The sequence below is a fragment of the Macaca fascicularis genome, chromosome 20, assembly GCF_037993035.2.
Source record: "Macaca fascicularis isolate 582-1 chromosome 20, T2T-MFA8v1.1".
Lineage (NCBI taxonomy): Eukaryota > Metazoa > Chordata > Mammalia > Primates > Cercopithecidae > Macaca > Macaca fascicularis.
In genome coordinates this window covers 49,738,293-49,763,527 of record NC_088394.1, presented here as the reverse complement: position 1 = coordinate 49,763,527, position 25,235 = coordinate 49,738,293, and the positions used below count along the sequence as shown (strand labels likewise).

The window sequence follows — 25,235 nt, the reverse complement described above, 5'->3', positions numbered from 1 at the left end:
ACCCACAATCACATTGAGTTAGGTTAAACATGTATTATCACCAAAGGCAGGTAGGGAAAAAAAAAAATCTCCCTGTGCTTCTTAAACTCACAAAATCAGGCCCCAGGAATTCTGATCCTGGGCTAACAGCAATCTCAGAACAGGAGAGAAATTTTCTCCTCCAGGTTGCCTCTTATTCCACTCTGAATTTTTAGCTACTCAAATCTTCCTATTTGGTACAGTGCGGAAATTTGGCAAAGGTTCCACAAGATCAATACTATTTTCGTAACAATACTGTTATTTGCTGTGTGGACATTTCCACTGATGGTTTAAAAGAATGCTGGGTAAAACTGCAGGTGCCTTGTCACTAATCAAGCCAGTGGTACCCAACTAAACTAGTATTCAGTTTTTTTAATATCTATATTTAACTGACAAGTAATACATATTTATGGAGTACAATGTGATGTTTCCGCATTTGTACACATTGTGGAATAATTAAGTCAAGCTAATCAACTTATCCATCACCTCACATACTTTGTGATGAAAGCATTTAAAATCTATCATTTTAGCAATTTTGAAATATACATTATTTTTAACTATAGTCAGCAGGCTATCATAATAGACCTCAAAAACTTACCAGTCACTGTGTTCTTTACCACGCATTCCATTTAAAAGAGAAAGAAGAGAAAGGAAGTTAGTTTCACTTAAGCATGTCCTCAGTAAGGCAGGAAAAATCATCAATTCTATTAAATCTTGAGCTTTAAGTAGCTATCTTTTTACTATACTGTGTGACAAATTAGGAAACATACATAAAGTACTTCTGATAAATACCAAAGTAAAATGGTCATCTCAAAGAAAAGTACATGTGTGATTTGAGTTCTGGGCTGAATTTGCCCCACAGAACACCATTTTTACTTGAAAAAAATAGCTGACTGATATTTTTCTGGTTAATCAGACTTGAGTATTTGACAGACATTTCTCAACAATTAATAAAGTGAGCTTGCCACTTCAAGAAAAACAACTGACCATATTTGCTACCAATGATAAACTTCAGATTGTCAAGAAAAATCAGACATTTAGAAAATTTATATTTGCTACCTTGAGCTTGGGGCTTCCCAATACTTAAAGACTTGTACCATAAGATCAGTGGTGATACTGATGAGTGTAACCTTTTTTTACATTATATAATGAAATGCATCAACATTTGGAAGATCTGTATAACTCAGTGACATGATAATTTTCCAAATGATCAAAACGTAATGTTACAAAATCATTTGAATGTAAAAGATGCATTCGAAGTGCAAAAGAGATAAACAGATTTTAATATAACAAAGTAGGAAACGTTAATTAAGATAGCTTGAGATTCCACCCTGCAAGTAACCTTTAAGAAATTATCACTTGTCTAAAGAAAATGGAATAATATTCAGCCTTACAAAAGGAAATTCTGTCATCTGTGACAGCATGGATGAATCTTGAATCTAGAGGGCATTATGCTAAGTGAAATAAGCCAGGTACAGATCTCCCTAAAATATGCAATCTAAAAAAGTCAAACCCATAGAAGTAGAGAGTAGAACAGTAATTGTCAGAGGTTGGTGGGATAGACCGGAGAAAGGGGAGATGTTAGTCAAAGGGTAAAAAATTCAGTTTGACAGGACACCTAAGTTCTAGTGGTCTGTTGCACAGCATGCTGACTAGTTTACAGTAATGTATATTTCAAATTTGCTAAAATAGTAGGTTTTAAGTATTCTCACCACAAAGAAATAATAAGTATGTGTGGCAATAGGTATGTTAATTAGCTTGATTTAATCACGCCACAATGTGTGCATGGAACATCACAACATGCCCCATAAATATAGATAATTATTGTCAATTAAAAACAAAAATGTTTTAAAATAGAAGCTATCACTTGACAAGTTTGGGAATAATATCAAAGAAAAATATCAACATTTAATAGCTGAAGAAGCAATTAAAATACTCCCTTTTTCCATTACTGTCTGTGTGAGGCCAGATTTTGTTCATATAGTTCAACCAAAACAACGTATTACAGCGACTAAACAAAAAAGTGTAAGAATCAAGCATCAAGCTAGACAGGAAAGAGATCTGCAGAAAAGTAAAACAATGGCACACTTCTTGCTAATTTTTTACAGTGGAAAAGAGTTATTTTTCATAAAAAACATTACATTAACTTGTAATGAAAGGGTGTTGCTATTTTTAAATCAATAAAGGCTTTTTAGTTCCTAGTACAGTAAATATTGATAGGTATAACCCATATAAACAAAAGATTTTTGGGTCCTCAATAATTTTTAGGAGTAAAAAAGGGTCCTGAAGCCAAAAAATTTGTGAACTTCTGGCCTAAAGCAAATACATAATAGCTGCCTTCTCACACACACAAAAAGCAGAAAGAAGCCAAAGTGAATTTCTTTGGGCTTTATTGTGTAATTCGCTTAAGGCCCATGGGCCTTACTAATTTGCATGTCTGATTTACTCAGAATCCTTCTTCCTCCTCCTCGCTGGCGAGAAACCACAGACAAATTCCATTGCTATTTCACAACCCACACTTCAGCAAACTGCAATGCAGGGGTATGGACATGGAGCTCATCCAGCCTGGCAAACGGGGATAAGGAGCTCAACTCCAGGGTTTTCCTTCCCAGGGCCCTTTTCAAACACTAAATCCACAAAACTCAGCATTAGTTTGCTCAAAGCAAATAGTTAATTTGTCCTTTCAATGGTAATCAAAAGGACAAAATCACACAGCTAGAGTACCGCTTCAGCCCCCAGACTGACCCTCCACCATCCCCTTTTTCCCATGCAAGTAGATGTCTAAACCATGAAAAATCAACAAATCAATCCACAACAAATATTTACATTGTCTACATAAAAAGGAGTGGAAGGTATACAGTCATAAAAAGAAAACTAACAATACAGGTAATAAAATTAAAACGCCTTAGTAAACCATGCTGTAAGTATGAAGAAGGAGAAAAAAACTGTGCCTAAGCGATCAAAGGAATAAATAAATGAGAAAAGAAAACAGACTATTAAAAGCAGGCAAAAGGATAGCAGAGCTGAAAAGTTAGTAAAGGACAAGACACTCAGACATCAGTGATTAGACCTTTTGGCTAAAATTCAGTTCCAGCAGGGGGAAAATGGAAGATAAGGCTGGAATGATAGATTGCACCCTGATTATGGTAGGTCCTGAAAGTCAAGCTAAGGAGTCTGGATTCTATCCTGCATGTAATGAGGAGCCTCAAAAAGCTTTTGAGAAGGACAGGGAGCACAATGGAAGCATGTTTGTTATTTGTTGTTCTGATTTTTAAACACCAATCTACTTATAATATGGTTACAGTGAAAGAAACCAAAGGCCAGATAAAGAGACCACTGCAAAAGCCCAGGCAGAGAGGAGCTGGACCTGAACAAGAAGACAGCAATGGAAATGAATAGGAATCAAGAGTTACAGATAGGTAGGTGGATCTGAAATCTAATATGGTACCAAAACACATGACTAGGAAAGGTGGGGCCATACAAAGAAATAAGGAAGTCAATGTCATTAACACATCTACTGAGGGTCCAATAAACTAGCTGCTGTGCTGGACAGAAAATGCAATACGAGTCGGAGGTAAAGATATTTTATTTTAAACATGCTGGGGGAAGAGGTAGATAAGGTGGTACTCAGCACCCTTCCAATCTCCTCTTATTGTGCCTTCCTGTAGAGCAGAGGATGAAAGGTAAACACTATATTTCTCAGACCTTTTTGCAGCTAGGAGTTCTGGATGAGAAGTAAGTTTCATCAATTTAATGGCGGCATGTGAGAATCAGAAGTCAAAAATAAAATGGAGGCCATCACCTTGACTGTTTCAACTTTTTTCGCAGGCAACATAGTCATGAGGCAGTAACATTCCAGAATCTGGCCATTCACTTTGTAGTTCTCAAATGCCAGTTTTAATGGTGGTACCTTCCTGATCCCAACTACAACTATGGTTGTGTGTTCTTACAAATCAACAGTTCTAGGAATGACTCCTGATTCTTAGCCCTTCCCGAGTGTGATGGATGAGCGGCTACCCTGGCAAGCCAGTCTGTGATATTGTTTCAGAAGCCCATCTCTGGAGGCTCCACCTTCAGCCCATTTCTCTGGTCCTCCTAATGACTTTATATGAACCTATTTTCCTATCTCACATAGTTTCTGTTTCCTAAAACTAAATCCAGCCATATATAAACGGCTTAAGTAAAAGCAGAATAACCAAGTGAAAATAGCTGATACACAGTTAAAAGAATGGAACTTAAACCTTGGAAACAGGGCCAGGCCAGAAACAGAGCCAGGCCACAGTGTATGAAAATAGGTACTATCTACACAGATGTAGAAGTCTGAGCCCTCCAACTACGTTAATCTATCCTCTGGAATTTCTACAACTCACCTTGGAATCAACAAAGAAAAATCCTCTTAGCTTTTTTAGGTAATTATAGCAACATTTTACATTTACCTGGAGCTTTGAATATAAGCAAAGGTATATTGAGGAGTTACTGTTTCACTTTTACCTGATGTAGGAGACACAAAGGGGTGGGTATTATAATCCCCATTTTAAGAAATAAGAGATTCAAAGCACAGAGAAGGCAAACAGTTTGCCTAAGGTCATAGAGGGTAAGTTAGTGGCCCGGCTAAAGTATTTCCTGCTTTAAACCTATTTTCTCCTGTTTGGTCTTCTGTCGGTTAATTCTGACCACGTTCTAAAATAAACGTTAAAATTGTTGCTATAGAAATATTAGGAGCCTAAGAGGGCTTGTAAAAACCACAAAGAATTAAATGGGGCCGAACTTACGACCATGGAAAAAATTAAAATTCCATGTGCAATTTTCTTCTCCGATTTTAACCTAAAATGTGGTGCTTGTGGCAGGCCCACTGTTCCTCTGACACGCTTCCAACACTCACAGTTCTGAGTAACAAGTGTCGTCCAATTATTCCAGCGGCTTTTTATTTATTTTTCTGTCATTCTATGAGTTGGAAAATTAACAGTGTTGTGTTTACAAACCTTCACCAGGTCCTTACATAAAAGCTCAAATATGTTTACGTTATACACAATTCTGGTCTGAAGAAGCTCAAAAGCCAGTTAATATAAACCCATTCTGAACAAAACTGCAAAAACTAGTCCTGTTAGGCAGAGGTTAAGCTTTGACCTTCCCAACTTTCTCCACAGAATGTACAATCCATCACGTACAAAAACACAGTGAAGATGTGAGGCGTTGGTAAGTACCCCTGTTAGTGAGAAATTCTGCTAATTATTACACCAAATAAGCATAGTTAACAGGCCATGGCCACAAGAGGTGCATGTTTCAGGGCATTAAATAGCTGCCTAGGGTGGAGAGGAATATATTACACTATGCCCTGTACCAATAAAACAATTTCCCTGACACCTAGAAATCCAGTCAGCTGGAGCAAGATAACAAAAGTGTTCTACGGCGAGGCTGTGCGGAGAATGATGCTTCAGCGCCACCTAGCGACTTGCACATTTCAACTTAGGAGTTCAGAGAAACTGACAGTATCTTCCACCTATGCTTGGAAGCAGGAAAACAGGAGCAGAAGAAATCACATTTTGAGAGCTCCCCAAACTAAATGCTTGCTTTTTTTTAAAGCATACATATATTTTATTCTTTTCTTTTTCCCCCTACCTTGGCCTTTCTAAATAACCACAAAATAGGTATATCTCAATACGAACTCCTCAAAAAAAAAAAAAAAAAAAAATCAACTAATCAGCTGCTTCCCAGAAATACATTTACTTTACCAATAATCGTCTGACAGAAAGCGCCTTCAAAATTAAACCTTAAGAACATTCCAAGGGAGAAAAGGAGAGAGTAGACAGGTGGTAAATTAGACTGAAAAGAACTAAAGGCTTTGAATCTGTAAGACAAACATGAAAAGTAGCAAACTTTATATATTAGCATAATGCTAATGATTTAAAAAGTAGGAACTCTGTACCAAGATTTATATGACAATAAAAGACCATGTAACCTGAGTACTTCCAGTCTACCTTTTGAACCAAAATTACTTTTCCCATGGAGACTGCTTCCAAGCTGATGATTTCTAATGTAGCATCTAATAGACACACTGAATATTCCTCCTGCAAATACAGTTAGTCCCAATTCAACACCAGTGCCAAGGAAATCCATGTCTTCCTCATGCTAATGGTCTAGTGAAAAGAGGTGTGGTATGTATCACTGCAGATACAGTCACGAACAAAGCCAAGTTACCACCTCACGGAGTTTACATTTTAATGGAGGAAGACAGACAAAAAACAAACAAGAAAACAGTGTATCACATGTTGATGATACAGAGAAAAATAAAACAGGATGAAAGAAACAGAGAATGCCAGCAGGCCATGAGGTAGGGAGTGCTATTTTCGGGTAATCAGAGAAAGTCTCCTGAGAATAGGATGTTTAAATAGAGATCTAAAAGCAGCAAGTGAACCAGCCATGCAGATACCTGGGGGAAGAAAATTCTACAAAAAGAGAGAAGAGAAAATACAAAGCCCCGTGGCAGGAAGCACTTGCCCTATGAGAGGAACAAAATAGGGGCCAGTCTGGATGGGTTAAAGAGAAAGAGAAGAATATTAGAAGAAGAGGTCAGAAACGATTCAGGGAAAAGATCAGAAAGAAAGCCAAAGAAGTTGTTTTTGTTGTAATAGCAGCTTTATTGAGATATCGTTAACATACCACACAAGTTTCCCCTTCAAAAAAGTACACAAGCCAGAAAGTATATTCATAGGGTTACGCAATCGTCACCACTACTTAATTTCAGAACATTTTCACTACCGCAAAAGAAACCCTGTATCCATTAGCCGTCACTCCCCATTCCTCTCTCCCCAGCTCCTGGCAATCACTAATCTATTTCCAGTCTCTATGGATTCGTCTATTCTGTACATGGAATCATGTAATATGTGGCCTTTTGTCACTGGCTTCTTTTACAGAGCATATGGCTTCAAAGTTCATCCACTTTATGGCATGGTACCAGTACTTCATTCTTTTTATTGCCAAATAATATTCCATTGTATGGTTATGCCACATTTTAGTTGTACATTCATCATTGATGGGCATTTGGGTTGTTTCCACTTTTGGCTGTCATGAATAATGCTGCTGTGAACATTCATGTACAGATTTTGTGTGGACATACATTTTCATTTCTCTTGGGTAACTAGGAGTGGAATTGCCGGATTATATGGTAACTCTATCTACGTACAACATTTTGAGGAAACATAAAAGAGTTTGAACAGAAAAGAGAAATGATCTTTTGTTTTGTTTTGTTTTGAAGACTAAACTTTGGTTGCTATGTAGAGAAAGACAAGGAAAGAAGCAAGGAGACTAGATAGGAAGAAATTGCAATGATCCAGGAGAGTGATGCTAGTGGCTTGGAGAAGGATGGCAGAAGGAGAGGTTGTAAGAAGTGGCTGAATATATTCTGAAGACAGATGTAACAGAATTTGCTGATGGGTGAAAGTGGAATGAGAAAGATGGAGTCAAGGATGTTTCCAGAATTTTTGGTCTGAACAACTGGAAGGATGAAGATGTCCTGTACTGAGATGGAGATGACTGTAGGAGTAACAATAAATATTAGTTCCCTCTCTATTCCCCTCCTTCTCTGGAGGTTCCCCACATTCTACCTTCAGAGATGCTTGAAATGTTTAATCATCACAAGCAGTTGCTGTATTTCTTAATTGCCAATCCCTTTCAAGAAAGCCTCTATCATAGCCCCAACCTTTAGCAGAGTCCCTTTAGAGCTATCCTGGACCGTTTGCTTTTGTAATTAACAAATCAAATTCCAATTGGCAGGACAACAGCAAAGTGTATAAGAGAGCAAAAAAGAGAAGAACAAAAATCCATCACGATAAGTGGTTTTTCAAACAACAGCTCGCAAACACCTATTCAGAAATGCCTTGAGTTAGGAGAATAGAAGAATTTAAGAAATCTATCATCCAAGAAGCCAAAAATGACTCAGAAGGAAGACCAAAGCCTAGCCTTGAAACATGGTAACTGAAAAAAATAGGGCACTTTTCTTCTCTGCCACTGGCATCCACCAGACCAAGCACCTGGGTTATTCAATGCAGTGTCATTCATGTTCTTGGATATCACAGCAGTAAATATTTTATTAGAAAATAAAAGCAAAAAGAAAAGGGAATCTAAAGGGGAAATTTTCTGAGCTCAAAATGTAAAATGTATTTAGTTATCTGCAACATACACCTTTTCAAAGCAATCAAAATGTGTCTGCATACAATAGGAATTGACAAGACTATTTTAAGACCTCTGTAAGCCATGATCCTGCTACTTTTGAAGGCCTAACCCAACAACAAAATAAACATATTAAATTGTATCCATATTTCGCATTAAAAGGTTTCTCTGCAATACAAACTAATTTGAGAAGATTTTTCATTTGAATTTATTTGGCCTTGAGAAACTCAATTATGACTGACTATAATTTCTCAGCAATCACTGGAGAGTACTTGGGAATTCTTGGAAATTCCAAACTCCAACTTACAAAATCTTTTCAAATATAGTAGAGAAGGCAAGGAAAGAAGCAAAGAGGCTAGGTAGGAAGAAATGACATTTTTTTGCATATAAAATGTAACAACTTTGGAAGCTGATATAAGGCTCCATTTTATAAGCATTTAGCTAAACATTTATTCATCTCAATTCTGCAATTTTATGTTTGGAGCTTGGAGTCCATACATTTTTTTCAAGTCTCATACATTTTTAGAGGCCCCTGAAAAACTCTGTGGCTGAGATGAGTGGCAGCTGTTTTCCTCCTCTTCCTGCTGAGTTCTGGCCAATGGAATGTGAATAGAAGTGATGAGTGCCACTTCCAGGTCTGGCCCATAAAAAACCCCTAAACACATTTCTGCAGCTCTCTTCCCCTTCTTGCTGGCTGGAATAGAGATAACCTAAGGTGACCTTAGAAGCCATGTGTGGAAGATGGCAGAGCCTCCTTCAGCTTAGAGCCCTAAATGAATACAGAGAGGAAAATGTCCTACCACCCTGTTTACCTACTCATTACTGTTACATAAACAAGAAATGTATTTTATTATGTTTAAGCCATTATAGACTATTTTGATATGATTTTTGCAGCAAAAATCATATCAAGTTAGGGTAGGTTGCAGCAGTAACCTACCCTAACTAATATAAACCCACAGGGCTAGACACAATGCCTGTAGTGTCTCATAGATAAATGGTCCTGATTAATAATTTCGACTTTCATCTCTTTTATTTACGCAATTACTAAACACTAATAAAAACGATATCTAACACTTGTATCGCAGTTGCGATGTACTAAGTTCTGTTCTAAATATTTTACATGAATTAACTTATTTGATCTTCATAACAATGCTCAGTGGTGGTTACCATAATTATTCCCACTTGAGAGATTATGAAACTGAGATACAGAGAAATTAAGTACCCCGCCCAAAGTTAAACAATGAGTAAGTGACAGAGCTAGTACTCAAGCCCAAGTAATATGGCTCTGGCAGCCATGCTTTCAATCAGTATGCTATAAATGCGGAGAAACAAGGTGAAAACTTGAATTCCAAGGTAGCTTCATTTTCATCTCCTCTCTCACCCAGAAGAAGGAAAGATAAATGGACATAATAGAATATTCAATACCACTTCTGCATGTTTGTCACAGATATGTTTATTATTAGCCTTAAAGAGAACTTCAGCTAACTCAAGACAGTTCTGATTTATTCTGAATCCTGACTTTCAGAAGGTGCCCACCACATATGTGAGTAGATGAGTCCAAAAGTCAATGGAATTATATACTCACTTTCATGAAAATGCAAATGTCTCTGAAAGCAGCTAATAAGTAAATCTGTACTTTTCCAAAGAAGCAAGGATTAACTTCATTGTGGGTTAAATTAGCTGAACATCAGAAAAGGACATCCAAAATAAACAGTCATGGACTGGTGGTAGCCAGGGGTGATGTGACCAAACGCACACTTGAGGAGGAATTCCAAGGGTGGTTGTGAACATTTTTCTGATTCAAAGTAAACAAAAAAACAAGGCAAGTTTTGACATGGACAAGACACTTGAGATCATAAAAAGCAGCAGCCTCACCAGCAGGCCACAAATCTAGATTAAATGCATATTTCAGATGACTCATAAACCACCCCCAAAATGACTGTGCTCATAAGCTAAACAGAGGCCATTTCTCCACTTACAAAGCCGCCTATCCATCCCACCAAGGTCCTGCCACACGGAGTTGTCCCTTTGTGCATCAAAAGGGAAATTTAAAAGAAGCATTAGATCCCCCTGGCATCATCTTCTACTCGGGTAAGTAATATCTATTTCATCCCCTACCTCAAAAAGAGCCACAACCCCACTCCATAGTTTTGTCTCCCTGGAGGCAGAATTGACCAGCAGTCATGTTTCCGAATCAAATGATATTTACACATTCTGTGCCAGGCACTGTACTAGGAATGTTAACATTTATTGTCTCTCTTAACTGCAAAGGATTTAAAACCTAAGCTCTATCTGGCAGCTAACCAAAAAGAGAGGCAGATGTGCAAATGGTCAAAATTCATATGGCTCCTTTTGAGTGCAACCATATGAAGGATCAAAGGATGTCAGGTACCTAGACCATTTTAGAAAAGACATAAAACAAGCTATGCTATGGCAAATGTGGAAGGAAATCCCAAATGTTTGGAGACGTCGATCAGTCACTAAGCATCTACTTAAATATCATACTTGTGCCCAGGCCTGTGCTGGATAATGTAAAAGGAGTTTGCAATGAACATCAGCCTAAAGGAGCTAACACTAGTTAACATAAATTGAGCATTTACTATGTGTCAGGCATTATATTATGCACCTGAGCCTATATTAACTCATTGAATCCTCGCATTAACCCCATGAACAATCCGGCCAGAATTAGACACGGGAGAAAAAATATCTCAATCTTATTACGATAGAAAGTCAAAATGTTTTATATGAAACAGTTATTTTTAGATGATTTCTGGGAACTCTTTCTATACTTCAGGCCAGTGAATAATATATTCCTTGATTGTTATTAAATTTGATTGAAGATATCTTCAGAATCTGATCTGTAAATGATATAAAACCTGCAAGTTGAATGCATCACATCACAAGAACCACAATAAATTTGCTCTCCTTAACGTAACATTAAAACTGAAGAGTCCCATGGGCTTAATAATGACACCTTGAAAAGAGATACCTTCCCCTGTTTAAAAAAAAAAAATTCATAAAGCCAGGCTCCAAAGTTTAAAAGTAAAAATAAAAAAGTCAGATTATGGCATTTTAATAGGAAATTTCATAGCAGAAAACTCATGAAATCTACTGCTACTAATAAGAAAATAATTCTAAACAGTGTCAAAATTAGTCTTCACATTTACTAAGAACAAAAACATTAGGTTTCCATCTTTAAGGTCAGATTAAGGTAATAGGTTGGATTGAGCCATCCATCAGGTAAAATAAATGCTTCTGGACAGTGCGCAGACTAAACAAGGCTAAGGATTCCTAAGAAAAACACCACTTACAACAGTGGAGGTCAGCACAGAGGCCTGGGCCAGTGGGGAGATGCCCTGTAGCTGCAGGTCTGGGAGGCTACCCTACAAATTCTCATCAGACACTTAATCAATATCATGCCTTAGGACCTGAACTGCTACTATAAAATCAATATTACCTTTATTTTAAGTAGCAGGAGGAACAATGAGATTATCTTGTTCCTTACAAGTCTGTCATGGAAAATCTGGCTCATGGTGTGTGTCATCTTCTGCTTTTGCCTGGAAGGAATGCGTTTGTTGGGCTTAGAGACAGTCGGGCAATGCAACCGAGAGACCGGAAAAGGTGAAGGGAAAACACGCCAGTTCAGGGAAGCTGAGGCCTAAAACTTCATTACAACCTAAAGAACAGCAACGATTCATGAAAAGAAGAGTTCTAAGGCTTTAACCCAGCAGCTATATACTGGATGACTCCCCAGATTCCTCTCTCTGGCCCTGACCTTCGGATTCCCTCTCCACAACGGCCTCTTTGATGGTCCCTTGGGTGCTGAACAGACACCAGTCATGTGATTGTCCAAAGGGATAGCACCTGATTCACCCCAGACCTGCTTCATCCTCAATTTTCTTATCTCAGTAAATGGTCACAATCTAGTTGCTCAGCCCAGGGCAGTGGCTCACACCTGTAATCCCAGCACTTTGGGGCACCGAGATGGGTAGATCACTTGAACCCAAGAGTTGGAGATCAGCCTGGGCAACGCAGTGAGGCATCTTCACAGATAATAAAAAAAAAATAGCCAGGAGTAGTGATGCATGCCTGTAGTCGCAGCTACTCAGGAGACTAAGGTGAGAGGATCGCTGAAGCCTGGGAGGTCAAGGCTGCAGTGAGCCATGATCGCACCACTGCATTCTGGCCTGGACAACAGAGTGAGATCCTGTCTCCAAAAGAAACAACGAGCAAACAAAATCAATCTAGTTACTCAGGCTAAAAGCCTGGAAGTTTTCTTTGATTCTTCTTTTCTTTCAGACTTCCTTATCCTGTCTAAAAGTAAATCCTGGCAGCTTTGCCTACAAAATATATCTTAAATCCTTCCCCTTCAGTCTACCTGCACAGTCACCACCTGGGCCAAGCCATCAGAACATTCCTTTCCCAATATTTCTCCCGAATTCTACTCTGGCCTTCCAATATTCCCCGCACAGAGCCACAGTGATCTTTATAGAAATCAAATCAGAATAAGTCACTCCACACACACGCTCCCTACCTTGAAACACTCCAATGATTTCCAATGGGACCTGGAATAAAATCAAAATCTTCACCACAGCCTAAAGTCCCTACCCTCATGATCTGGCCTCATTCCTCCGTCCTTTCATTTCCTTCTCTTTAAGTTCTGGCCACTGACCACCTCTGTTCCTTCTACATGCTAGGTTTTTAGCACCTCAGAGCTTTGTCCCTGAGGCTGAAATGAATGCCCTTGTCATCCTTTGGAGTTTACATCAAAGGCGACCTCAGACCACTGTATCCAAAGCAGTCCCCTCCCCTCAGTCATTGACACAACATAATGTTTATCACTATTAGACATGGTCGTTTTTACTACCTTAAATACTGTTTACTTCTTATTTTTTATTTATTTTTTTTTGAGATGGAGTTTCGCTCTTGTCGCCCAGGCTGGAGTGCAATGGCGTGATCTCTCGGCTCACTGCAACCTCCGCCTCCCAGGTTCAGGCGATTCTCCTGCCTCAGCCTCCCGAGTAGCTGGGATTACAGGCACCTGCCACCACGCCCAGCTAATTTTTGTATTTTCAGTAGACGGAGTTTCGCCATATTGCCCAGGCTGGTCTCGAACTCCTGACCTCAGGTGATCCACCTGCCTTGGCCTTCCAAAGTGCTGGGATTACAGCCATAAGCTACCATGCCCTGGCCACTGTTTACTTATTTACTGGCCTTCTTCCTCTAATAGAATATGAATCTCCATGAAAAGAGGGACTCTGGTCTGCTACCACTGAATCCTCAGAGGACAGTACAGCCCTGAGCATATATAAGCCTCAGTTAAAATCTGCAAAATGAACATGCGGGAAGCAACTGGAAATCTCATATTGGTACCCATCATGCTAAAAGTATTAGCAATATATTCTCCATCGAAGTACTACAGTCAGAGGTAGAATTTAAGAACAGACAGGTTGGGCATGGTGGCTCATGCCTGTAATCCCAGCACTTTGGGAGGTCGAAGCAGGCAGATCACTTGAGGTAAGGAGTTCAATACCAGCCTGGCCAACATGGTGAAACCCTGTCTCTACTAAAAATACAAAAATTAGTCAGCATGGTGACATGCACCTGTAATCCCAGCTACTGGGGAGGCTGAGGCACAAGAATTGCTTGAACCCTGGAGGTAGAGGTTGCGGTAAACCAAGATTGTGCCACTGCACTGCAGACTGGGTGACAATGAAACCGTGTCTCAAAAAATATATATATATAAAAAGAAGAACAGACAAATTTTTATTTGCCCTATATTGGATCAAACATTTCTAACATTTTGCATTTTTTAAAAGACAGATGTTCAAGTAGACAAGAAGAATACATTCTCGAGTTTGCACATGCTCTCAATTCAATTTTGAGAAGCAGATAATGACAGTGGAAGTTCAGATAATGTGTCCCAACATCGATATCACATTTGCCTCTACAAGTCAGTTAATTCAGCCCCTCTTTTCTTTTTTTCTTTTTTTTTGAGACGGAGTCTCGCTCTGTCACCCAGGCTGGAGTGCAGTGGCGGGATCTCGGCTCACTACAAGCTCCGCCTCCCAGGTTCACGCCATTCTCCTGCCTCAGCCTCCCGAGTAGCTGGGACTACAGGCGCCCGCCACCACGCCCAGCTAACTTTTTTTTTTTTTTTTTTTTTGTATTTTTAGTGGAAATGGGGTTTCACTGTGTTAGCCAGGATGGTTTTGATCTCCTGACCTCGTGATCCGCCCCCCTCGGCCTCCCAAACTGCTGGGATTACAGGCATGAGCCACCATGCCCGACCAGACCCTCTTTTCTTTATCTGTCCATCTGTCCAGCCACACTCTCCCATCACTACACACACACTTCTCACCTTCTTACATGGTTATCCACAGGCTTTGAGAACCCTTCTAGTTCACTGACTCATTCCTTCCATCAATCAAGAGTTTCTACAAGTCTCACCTCCTAGATAAAGCCTTTTTAGTTTAGCTGAAAGGGAAGGAGAAAGGAGCTAATATTCACTGAGTGCCTCCCACACTCTGGATGTTGTGCTAAATGCTTACAAGCTTTAACAAATCTGCAGAGTAAATCATCATGAGCCCCATTTTGAAATAAAAAAATAAGTCTTAGGTTCAGGACTTGCTGGAAGTGAAACCACTAAGTGGCAAAGACAGGATTTAAATCCACATCACATCATTCACACTCAAAACTCTCGATTCTTTCCAGGGCATCATTTTGGCAACAAAAATAATAAACCTACAAATAAAATCTTGCTTCTGCTGTTTCAACTGGGTACACCCTTTCACAAATGGATCTATGTCACATTTCGCTAATACTGGGTCCTTAGACTAAAAATTTCTTTGTATGCAGTGGGTTCCTGATAATAATAAAGCCTTCATAAAATTCCCTCATTTGCAATCTACAGACAAAACATTACAGTTGCAAAGGGGAGTCTCACTAGTTTCTCTTCCAACATTACTACCTTGACTTTACAAGTGACAGAAACTTGCCAATTTAGGTCACTATAACCATGGGATCAATGTAATCATGCATTAGGTTAGCATAATGCATACCAAACATCCAGGGTACTCAAAGGAGACTAAAGCCTCTAAAACCAGATGATCCCCTTGAAAGGCCAATGTCTATGGTCAATCTGAGCCTCCTTATTAATACATAATTTGATTCTTTCTTCCATAACTAAAAAGCAAAAAACAGACACACTACATTAAAATATCTCCCAAACACAACCTGTGGGTTTTTAAAATAAATCATGAGTAAAATTAAATTCAATAAAGCACATTATTGTCAACCTTTATTTATCATCAACAGTAATTACTTTTAATAACGTTAGATAACACCATGAAATCTTAAAAGGTTCCTCCTTATTTTTAAAAATGGATATACAAAATACTGGGCACAGGGGCAAAACAAATTGGTTGGCACATTTGTTTTAGCCCTTTTCTATGCTATAAGATATTAGGCATTCTCTAAATATATTAGCTAGGATAAATATCTTCCAAACCTTTCCTAAATAATTAGACATTTCTTCCTTTATGTTAATTTTCTCTGTGGATCATTATTAAAGAAATCACAAGTCACTTTAAAATAGCATTCCATGAAAAAATAAATAAATTGCATATTCTGTTGAAAAGTAAGATCGTATCAGGCTATTCAGTTCTTTACTCTTCAAATCTCTAGTTTTTACAGATAATAAAATGACAGCTTTTGAGGCATGGTAAATCATGAGATATTGATTAAATTAAAACTTTAAACTTGTAGTGGCAAGAAATCGCTTCAGATACCTTCAGTTTCTGTTAAAGACTGATTAAAACTTGACTCTTAGTAAGGTTCCTGTCTACAAAAGGAGCCTTGCTTTTGTGATAAGATAATGCAAACAACAAAATATCACCAAATCAATATTCATCATTTCTTTATTTTCCTTTTCCTTTCTTCCTTTCTTTCTCCCATTCTCTTTCTTTCTGTTTTGCTTTTAAGATCATAGAGTGGTGAGTTGTATGGCATCAGGTTCAACCGAAAATGATAAAAAACCCACACACTCTCCTCCCCACCCTAGCATGCTCTATGGGTGTAAATATTTCATGGTATTACCATCATTCACTCGGTGCTTATATTGTCTGATCAAGCCTCTATTTCTGTCTGTTAGATACTCTGGAGGATAACGTTTTTTCATGTCTGCTGCTCAGTCACATAAAGCCCTTGCTTCTCAAAGGTTCTTCAAAGTTCAATAATTTATTAAACACTGCGCAGGGGTCAGTAAGCACTCACAGAAATGCATAACTACAGAATATGTGGGACTATTAAAGGGTTTCTTTAATAAAAAAGACGACTTTAGAGAAAATGACAGCATTGTTATTTATACAAGAGAGGCATACTCTGAACAATTGTAGCTATCCTGTGCTGAAAGGCAAGAGCTGAAAATAAACAGGAGTGCCTGTTTACTGGTAAAACATTAAGCAAAGCCACTGTGAAATAGGCTATCTACAGAAAACGAATTCAGAACTCAAGTTCCAGATTTCCCAACCTCAGTGTAATGACTAGTCAGGTTTCCATTTCTCCTCTTTCTAAATATAATAGAACATTTGCAATTTCAGTAAAATACCCTTGAAGCTATAAACCAATGACATTTTTAACTTATCAATATTACCCCCAAAGTCTACTTGTTAAATTTATTCCTTCCCACTAATCTCTGGGCAATAGGCTGAGAAGGCATAAAAAGAATCACATATAACACACATAAAAACAAAGTAATACAAATTTGAGTAGTATACCTTGGTCAGCTAAGTATTTATTCAATTCATATCCATAAGCAGCCATAAGGTAATCAATGAGCAGACTAAGATATCACCCTAGATTCACAGAGACTCCATAATCTAGTTAAGTGAAAAGCACATATCCAGTGCTTACAGTAAGACCCAAAACAGTAGAGAATTATTTGCTAAACTGAGAGGGAGTCTCCTGGGGCCACAGTATTTCAGAGAAGGTAGAAAGAAACCAATTTGAGTGAGGATAGTCAAAGGAGACTTTAAGAAGGAGGAAATTATTTTCTCCATATTAAATTTTGTTTTCTTACGTTGATTTTCAAATAAACCTCAGGAAAAGGAACTCTGACACACAAATTAATGATTAACACAACAAATTTACTTCCATTCTAATGTGGTGGATTCAAAACACGCACTTGGCTCCTTCCCAAAACCTCACTGGAATGCCTGTAAAGAAATTAAAACAATATACTGGGTGCAGTGGTTCACACCTGCAATCCCAGCACTTTGGGAGGCCAAGGTGGAAGAATCTCTTGAGCCCAGGATTTGAAAACAAGCCTGGGAAACATAATAAGGCGCCGTCTCTACAAAACCGGAAAAAAAAAAAAAATTAGCTGGGTGTGGTGGTGTGTACCTGATGTCCCAGCTACTTGGGAAGCTGAGGCAGGAGGATCCCTTCAGCCCAGGAGTTGATGCTGCAGTGAGCTATGACTGTGCCACTGCACACCAGACTGGGCAACAGAGCAAGACCCTGTCTCCAGAAAAACAGAAAAGAAAGAAAAGGAAGAAAAGGAACCAAGGAAGGAAGCAAGGAAGGAAGGAAGGGAGGGAGGGAGGGAGGGAGGGGGAAGGAAAGGCAAAGGGAAAGAAAAGAAAGAAAAGAAAAAAGAAAAGGAGACAACAATAACAACAATAAAAATAAACTGTCAAAGTCAATTGAAAGATAAGAGCAGATGAGGTGCAGCAGCTCACACCTGTAATCCCAGCACTTTGGGAGGCCAAGGAAGGCGGATCACTTGAGGTCAGGAGTGTGAGACCAGCCTGGCCAACACGGTGAAACCCTGTCTCTGCTAAAAATACAAAAACTAGCTGGGCATAGTGGTGCGTACCTGTAATCCCAGCTACTTGGGAGGCTGAGGCAGGAGAATCACTTGAGCCCAGGAGGCGGAGGTTGCAGTGAGCTGAGATCACACCACTTACACTCCAGTCTGGGCAACAGAGTCAGACTCAGTCTCAAAAAAAAAAAGCAGATGAGAGACGTTAAAAGATGAAAAAGGAATGGCAAGTAATGTAACAGCAAAAGCCAAATCCTAAAGCCGGGTGTGGGGGCTCACACCTGTAATCCCAGTACTTTGGGAGACCAATGCAGGCAAATGGCTTCAGTCCAGGAGTTTGAGACCAGCCTGGGCAACATGGCAAAACCCCATCTCTACAAAACATACAAAAATCAGCTGGGCATGGTGGTACACACCTGTAGTCCCAGCTATTTGGGAGGCTGAGGCAGGAGGATCTTGAACCTTAGAAGTCGAGGCTGCAGTGAGCCAAGATTGCACCACTGCACCAGCCTGGGTGACAAAATCAGACCCTGTCTCCAAAAAAAAAAAAAACAAAAACAAAAACAAAACACCAAAGCTGAAGACTAACTGGTAGGCAGGACTGAGGGAGAAAAGGGGAAGACCAATAAGAAGTGAGCTCCCATGCCACCATCTCCAGAAAGGCTCAGGAATACAAGAACCAGGAACTACTGAAGGAAGATGCATTTCAACAGTGAAGCTGAAAACAGAAAGACTAGCTGGAAGTCAAGAGCAGAGGTTAGACCCTAGATTCTTTCTCTCAATCCCAACAACCAGGCAACCACCACATCCCTGACCAAGCAAAAGATGAGTTTAACTGTCTGAAGCATTGGCCCGAGGAAGCTCTGGATCCTAGAGCACCTAGACCAGCTCAGGACGCCAGTGACAGCTCTTAGAATCTTCTCTTCTCCTCTGGGGTTAGGAAATTTCATGATAAAATGCCATAGTGGGATCATTTTTCATCCGTTGTGCTGGGCGGTCACTGGGCCCTTTTGATCTGGAAACTCATGTCTTTTAGATCAAGGAAATGACCCTGTATTATTCCTTTTTTCTTTTTTCTTTTTTTTTTTTTTTTTTTGGTCACCCAGGCTAGAGTGCAGTGGCATGATCTCAGCTCACTGCAGCCTCCGCCTCCTGGGTTCAAGTGATTCTCCTGCCTTAGCCTCCCAAGTAGCTGGGATTACAGATGCCCACCACCATGCCCAGCTAATCTGTGTACTTTTAATAGAGATGGGGTTTTACCATGTTGGCCAGGCTGGTCTTGAACTCTTGACCTCAGGTGATCCTCCTGCCTGGCCCTCCCAAAGTGCTGGGATTATAGGCATGAGCCACTGCATCCAGCCTGTATTCTTTCTTTGATAATCTCTTTCCTTCTGATATTTTGGTTCTCATTCTATAACTCCCAGAGTTAAATACTGGACCACCTGGACTGATCCTCTAATTTCATATTTTTCCTTTCCTATTTTCCATTGCTTTGTTTTGGTCTGATTTCTGGACAAATGTCTTCAACTGTATTTTCTAACACTTCTGTTGAAATTTTAATTTCTGCTATCATATTTTTAATTTGAGAGTTTTTCTTGCTCTCTAAATGATCCTTTTTTTTAAGGTTGTATAATGGAAAATTTCAAACACACAAAAGTACAAATAATAATATAATAAACCCCTATGCACCCATTACACAGCTTGCTTCAACAATTATCAACATTTTGCCAATCTCATTTTATCTATCTCCCACACAACTCTGTCTGTTTTTCTGAATTATTTCAAATCACATCCCAGACATCACAATATTCAAATTGTAATTATTTAGCATAAATCTCTAATACCTATGGACAACTTTTTAAAAACTGTGTAACATTTTTTAAAATGTTTAACAACACATTATCACAACTAACACAAATTAACAGTGTGAAGGTTCCTTTTTATTGGCACCTTGTTCCTGTTTCATGTATTTTCTCTCATCTCTCTGGGAATATTAATTATAATTTGTTTTGAAATTGTCTTCTGCTCTCCACATCTTCCTATTTCTCTGGGTTCCTCTTCTTCTGTTTCTGTGCTCTGTATTTTGTCATTCCTGTTTGAGGCATTTCACGATGTTCAATGATCTTTGCCTATCAGTTCATAATTTCAAGGGAGGGACTATGAAACAGATCAGAAGTTGAATGTGCAGAAGCTTCGTTTGTCAACTGGTGGGCCTCACTATAGACTGATTGGATGGAAACCTGGCCTTCTCTTTAGACATCTCCAAATGTCAACCTATATATTTTTTATTGGGCTGGTCAGCTTCCCTGAAGAGGAATCCTCATGTATCCTTCCCTGGTTACAATGGTTACATAACCTCTCCAAATAACAGAGGTCAGAAAAGGCAGGCCCCCTATTCCTTCCAGCCTGTAGAGATGGTCTGTTTGGACTACACAGGTTTTAAATTTCAATTAGTCGATGGCTCATTAAAATAAAGAGCTTTCAAATAAAAATCTACGTGTCCTGCTTCTTTTGAAAAATCAGAATATCTGCAACATTGGGCTGACATTCACACACTGAACCAGAGTCCCTTTAGGCAGCATATGTACTTCTTACTTCACCACTGGCACCACCAGTCCCTGCTGTCTCCTCTCGACTGACACAGAGTTTCAGCTTTCATTAATCATCTTACACCTATCTGGCAGGTGGGCAAAGCTTAAGATTACTGTTGTATAATAAGATGTGACTGCACAAGAGGAAAAAGGCCTTGCTTATGCCTTTGATTAATTTTATTTTTTTGTTATCCTAAAAAAAGGCTGACTACTCCAACGGAACAGTCAACTAAAGCAAAATACACCCAGCACGCTGCAACAACAGACTAGAAAAACCCTGTATGTTTCATACCCCGGAAAATAAATAACACTCAACATCTAAGCATCCTTACCACAACTGTTTGAGCTCTTCTCAAAGAGTCATATGCCAGTTTTCAGCTGCATAAGATGGACAGAGAGAGAGAGAAAGAAAGAAAGAAAAAGAGATTGAAATTTATCCTTTGAATTCCCATAGGGACAGAAAATTACCAAAAATGCCTTTCCTCCACCAAATCAGGTAAATCATAATACTTCAGAGCTGTAAAGATGGACCTAGTTCTGAAATCATAGACTTATAAAAGCCCCAGTGGCTCTTTTCTTAAACAATATACTTGGGCACTTTATATATGCACATATTACATATATAAATATATGTATTATGTATTCATATATACACACATGTTATATATAGCATGTATTCATATATGAATATATTCAGATATATATGTGGATGACATGGCCAAGCTTAGCAAATACAGCAAAGAAATCCCTACCAGTTTCTAAAGACAGTTTAGTCATGTTCAAATGATTGTTAAAACACAAAATAATCAGCCATAAATATGTCCAGTGATGTTCAAGAGATCTCTTGTACAACATGGTGACTATAGTTAATAACAATGTATTATATACTTGAAAATTGCTAAGAAAGTAGATTTTAAGTGTTCTCACCACAAAAAAGTATGTGAGATAATGCATATGTTAATTAGGTTGATCCAGTCATTCTACAATGTATGCATGTCAAAACATCATGTTGTACACCATAAATATATAAAATTTTTGTCTATTTTTAAAAAAAAGTCCAGTGGCAACATTTTTTAAACTGGTTGAAAACACAGACTTCACTCAGTTTCAGATTTAAAAGTCATCACCGTGACTCCTGGCTATATACCTATTAGCTAAAAATAACAATGCTGCAAAACTTGCTTTCAGATTAACAGGCCTGTCATTTATCCTTTAAATGTTTATCTCCTTTGGTCACAATTTTATTGCAGTTAAACAGCAACTAGTGTGTGACCAAAAGCATTCAAATGCTCTGAGTACACAAAGAGTGCACTGTTCTTTTTCCAGCTGAACGGGCTTTTACTCATGTGAACAAAAGACAAGATCCTGCTATTCTTCAAATTAAAAGGCAAGAAACGGCAAGGAAAAACACTGCACAGAAAGCCTCTCTCTTAGTTCACTATATAAATGCTAATGAGAACAGCGAACCAAACAGCTGCTTTTCTCTTTCAAAAGTTTTGAAAATCATGGAAAATAATTACACATCTCTGCAACTCTTTTAAAAGGGTTGTGTTAAGAATCATTTGTAACCCACGATAGCTACTATAGTACACGTTATCTAATACACATAGTGTCAGAGAAAAGATGACGACGTGCATACTTTATGGCCGGAAACCAAAGAGTCAGGCAAAACATAAACACTCTCGTGCAAGGGGCCCAACAGCACTGAAGAGAGACTTGACATTTGAAATCTGAAATTTTAAAAAGCTTCCTATGGCCTTAACAATGCAGGTGAAATGGAATCCCCAGGGCCTCTCATAATCGAAGAAAAGAAGCTGTTGCTGCCCCCAACACTAGAAGGGAGAGAGAGCTAGAGCTCCCTGACCTATTACAGAAGGTCATGAAGGCCAGTCCTCGTTATCCTTTTCTTAAAAGTGTTATTTTCCGTTCTAGCCTTCTTGTTAATCTCTCTCTCGTATATCTCTCATACTGATATCTCTCTCATGTCTTTAGTTTTTAAATAAATTACTGCACAATCTTTTTGTAGGTTGTTTTAATTTGGAGGAGTTGAAAGAAGAAGGGGAAAGGAACCTGTTTAAATTTTGATATTAATACTTAGGACGGGAAAAGGCAATCCAAGGGTTTGGCGTTTTCATCTTCTGCAAGTGTAGAAACAGTGTATTACGTAAGTTTAGATTTGCCTACAAGTGACAGAAAATCCAAAATAACAGTGGCTTCACCAGGCTGGGACAGTGGTTCTCCTGAAGTTCTCAGAGACCAGGCCCCTTGTAGCCCATAAGGCTTGGGCTTCACCTTCAAGATCCAAGTCCAGCATGTACATTCCAGGCAGCGGGACAGAAGGAAGGGCAAAGGGCATACACCAGCTTTCTCTTAAAGAAACACCTCAGAGACTCCCATAGTACACCTTCTCTCAGTCACATGGCCACACCCAGTTGCAGAGGAGGCTGGGGAAATGCAATCTGCATTTTGGGCAGCAGTCCAGCCTGAAAAGTCCATGACTCAAGGAGGCAAGAAGGGATCTGTGCAGTCTCTACCACAAGGAGACTTCCAAGTTTTACAAAACTAGAAATAGTTGACGATTTCATTCAAACAAATGGTCTTCAGAATAAGAAACTTCCAAGTGCTCCAAACTGAAGAGCCACTGAAATATAAGGACTTGACAACAGTGTTTGAAGTACGCCCTGTAATCTCTCAAGTACACCTCAATGGCCTGGATCAGACAGCCAAATATCCTCATGTTCTTTCTCCTTCAGGAGGGAGAGTCCCGGTCCTCTGACTCCCACAGACCTGGAGCATCTCCTCTGGGTCACATTAACCATCCAAGCTCTCCAGCCCTGCAGCCCAATCGCCTCCCATCATTAAGAGAGGGCTTTCACATCCAAGGGGCAAATCTCACATAAATGACATTTGGCTGGTGCCCAAAGGTGACAGGGATGAGAACGGGATAAATAAAGAATAATGTAGAAGCCAGTTGGGGCAGCCTTTCATTACAGCCCTTTCAAGAGCTATTAATCTTGGTCATAGTCAGTCAGCTAAACATAATTACTTCTTCTAACACATGTTTTACACACAACTAGCAATGGTAACAGGTCAGCCCTTTTCCCTAGGAAAGATGTGGCTTCTGGCTTGCCTACAGCCATGAGAAATGGTGTTTGTACGGTTGTCCTAGCACTGTCTGTCTTCTCTAATACTGTTATCAAAAGGGAGAAGCACTATCAGCATATTGTCATACGATCTGTTAAGCTGCTACAGAAGCACCTGGAAGAACATTTAAAGACTATCGGAAATAATCTAAAAAAAGATTTGTTACTTCTTCTGTGATAATGAAAGTAAACAAAATTTTAAATACCTCAGCATCACCTCTTTCCAAAGTACTTCATTGTTGAGGTATTTTCATGGAGTGTTGTCTGGTGCATTGTGTATCATGCCTTTCCTAACTCACCATTAATTTACCCTTAAATTCAAGGTATCATGGAGCTTTTTTTTTTTTTTGAGACGAAGTCTCACTCTGTCATCCAGGCTGGAGTGCAGTGGCACGAACTCAGCTCACTGCAACTGCCACCTTCCAGGTTCAAGTGATTCTCCTGACTCAGTCTCCCGAGTAGCTGGGATTACAGGCGTCCACCACCATGCCTGACTAATTTTTGTATTTTTAGTAGAGACGGGGTTTCGCCAAGTTGGCCAGACTGGTCTTGAACTCCTAAGCTCAAGTGATCCACCCACCTCAGCCTCCCAAAGTGCTGGGATTACAGGCTTGAGCCATGCACCCAGCCTGGAGCTTTTACATCAGTTCAGTTTATGGAAAAAGCTCTGGACCTGGAATTCTGAATTCCAAATTCAGCTCTGCAAATTATCTTTGTAATCTTGAAGAAGTCAATAAACTCCCTGGGCCTCAGTGTGCCTCAGCTGTGCTATAGGAAGGTCTGACTCAAAAATGCCATACCAGTCATGACAGCTTTAACAGTACAAATGGATGGGTTTACACCATTTAATAATAAGAAATAATCTAAATTTACAAAATTTGTAAATAGGGCCTAATAAAAGAGGGATCATAAAAGGGTTAACTGTGGGGTTTCTATAAGTCATGAACACCTCCAAACCCTGTTCTCTAATGATACAGGCAAGATATAAAAATTAAACAGAGATGTCAACTGTATAAAGCCAGGTACCATGTAATGCAAATGAAAAACTTGCAGTGGGAGCTGCCTCTGGCTGTGGGCCAGTAGGTAGAAAGCAGCAGGAACATGAAGAAAGTGGAGTATGTTTTAAATGAAAACACAGCCCCCTGAGCAGGTAGTTCTCCTGCAGCTAGAAAGATAGCATGGAAATCCTAAATCCTAGCTTCATGTGATAGGTCAAAGCTGCAGATGTGGGGAGAAGTGAAGCAGCTTCTACAATCCCACACTTCCCAGCTGAGGAAATGGTGCAAGAGGGCCCAATGAGCTCTTTGTCAGAGATAGCTAAATGATGGTAGTAGGTGCTGTGTTAAATACTGCGAAGAACAACAGCTCATCTCTCAAGGTGGCAGTCTTACTGAGTGAATGTGGGGACAGGCTAGAGGATGTGCAATAATTAGGAAGGACACAAGCCACAAGTGACACCAAATAACAAAAAGCAGGAGTTATAAATTGTGG

At 39.3% G+C, this 25,235-nt stretch overlaps 1 protein-coding gene across 10 annotated transcripts in view; it reads right to left on the bottom strand.

Moving 5' to 3' along the window:
* FTO (FTO alpha-ketoglutarate dependent dioxygenase) overlaps window positions 1-25,235 on the bottom strand; it is a 462,015-nt gene that overhangs the window by 386,474 nt on the left and 50,306 nt on the right. Inside the window, exon 2 of one of the 10 annotated variants that reach the window (XM_074026700.1) lies at window positions 20,934-20,979. The exons of the other annotated variants lie outside the window; for them this stretch is intronic. The gene's annotated coding sequence lies outside the window, so the exon portion shown is untranslated. The remainder of the gene's footprint in view (window positions 1-20,933; window positions 20,980-25,235) is intronic. 10 annotated transcript variants of the gene reach the window in all.